At 46.0% G+C, this 2,098-nt stretch overlaps 1 protein-coding gene across 4 annotated transcripts in view; it reads right to left on the bottom strand.

The window, feature by feature from the left end:
• Window positions 1-2,098, bottom strand: part of EXD3 (exonuclease 3'-5' domain containing 3) — a 186,686-nt gene that overhangs the window by 55,004 nt on the left and 129,584 nt on the right. The window lies entirely within an intron of this gene.

The raw sequence follows: 2,098 nt of genomic DNA, 5'->3' as shown, positions 1-2,098 counted from the left end.
CTGGGATGGGACACCCTGGGGTGACTGCAGCCTGCAGGAGCTGCTCCTGGAGCTGCCAAGGGCAATGGGATCCCTTTTCTCTTCTGCCAGCTCCCAGTGCTGAGGTCCCAGAGTGACCCAAGCAGGGTAACCAAAAGGGACAGTTTAGAGCAGGACAGTAAAGCAACAGAAAACAGGAAAAACACCCAACTCTGGAGAAGCAACAAACGGGGAACTGGCTGTCCCACCTGGCAAACAAAGCTTGGACACTTCAGGGACTCTGGGGCACAGTCTGCCCAAAAAGGGGCCCTGACTGAACACCCTGAATGTTCTGATTTATACAAACATACAAGCTATCAAAACCTCATCGAATTTTAAATGCTCTAAAAGTATTTTAAAGCTTTCTGGGATAGTTTAAACTCTCCCCAGGAAACACCCATTGTCTGAGCCAGCCTGCTCTCTCCTGTCCCCCCCTGAGACCAGAGTGTCCCATTTGCCTCTGCCACTGAGGAGATCCCACTCCCAAACCCAGCAATGCAGGGGCTGGCACACGAATTTAAGGGTGCACTGAGGCCTCCCTGTGCTAGGGAGGGCTCTGCTCCATCTCCTGGGCTACACCACAACTCTGCAGGAACATTATCCAGCACCACATCATCTTCCAGTTTAAAAAAAGCACTAAGAAAATAAGGAAGCATCCCACTATCTGTCATAAAACAATAATTGATTGTGCAATGGATGGATGGAGCTTGGTAAATGACTTGGGTTTGTGACAACCATGGAAGGGAAAAGTCTGAATGTGAACAATCCCACTGGCTGAGAACATTCTCACGCCTGAGCAGGGATGGGAGTGAGGCTCAGCACAGCTCACAACTGCCATCGCTGCTTTGCTTCCTAAACTTCACTTTCTTTTATTTGGAAAAACAACCACAAAATTAAAGCAAGCAAATAAAACAAACAAACCATCCTTATCTTAGAAAAATCCCAACTTCACGCTGAAGGGAGATAAGAAATGGTAGAGCAGTTATTGTCCTGCTGTCCATGGGAGCTGTAAGTGTTACATGGCAAGAAAAACAAACACTCCCTGTCGGATGGGAGAAAATGTTTCTTCTCAGTTGGAGAAAGAAAAACACAAAGCGGCTCAACTGCATCCCCAAAATTGTGCAATTTACTTTGCATATTTGGCAGCAGAAGTAGAAGAAGCAGTTTATAATCCAGGGTTTTCATGCAAATGACAGGTTCTTGGTTCTTGAAGGAGCACTTCATTTTGGTATGCTTTTTTAATTAACATTCTCACAGTACATTAGAATTAAAGGAACACCAGCAGCAGAAAACTCACTGAGTGAGCAATCCCTGGCTAACTGAGGCACATCAGGGAAGCAGCAACTCCCTGGATTTCTGAACCCCTGCTTTGGGGTTTCTATGGATAACTGCAGCATTTTCTGTTCCGTAGATTCCCCACGAGCCTTGGCCAGGTTGTTCTCCCCTTCCCAGAGCAGCAGAGACAGAGAGCAGGCAGAAATCCATGATCCAGCTGAAGGCTGAGGGTTTGCAATACCTGGGGTTTGCTTTTCTTTGGCATTTCACTAGAAAGATGTGAATTGCTGTACATTTAATTATTTTTAAATGTTAATCCAAACCGTACTAAGGTGGAAATTATGTATAAATCAACTTGAAAAGTTCCTTTTTCTGCTGCAAGAGTTGGTTCTGTGCTTCAAGATATGGAACAGCTGGTGTGAAACATATAGAGAGACTGAAAAGGGCACTGCCTGCCTACAAAAACACTTCAGAATTGGTGAGAGCATCCTAAAAATGGTAATTTTTCAGGAAGGAGCCATATGAGGCAGCTCCCCAGGCAGCAAAGGGAACCAACTCCACTGTTGGTTGGCTCCAGAAAGGAAGGGAAAAAAAAAACAAAACGTGAGGGAAGTGAAACTGTGACAATTTTTAAGTGCTGGGGACAGAGTTCTATGACTGGGCACAGTCCTGTGTCACATGAAAGGTGTGGGAAAATGCTGAAGCGTTGGTTACACTCCCATTTCTGCCTTCAAAAATAGCCTGAGAACCAAAGCATGACTTCAGAGCTGGGGCAGCTCCCAGGGGAACGCTGCCAGGAGGGGCT

The sequence above is a fragment of the Parus major genome, chromosome 17 (assembly GCF_001522545.3).
Source record: "Parus major isolate Abel chromosome 17, Parus_major1.1, whole genome shotgun sequence".
NCBI classification, from domain to species: domain Eukaryota; kingdom Metazoa; phylum Chordata; class Aves; order Passeriformes; family Paridae; genus Parus; species Parus major.
This window is presented reverse-complemented; position numbering and strand designations above follow the sequence as displayed.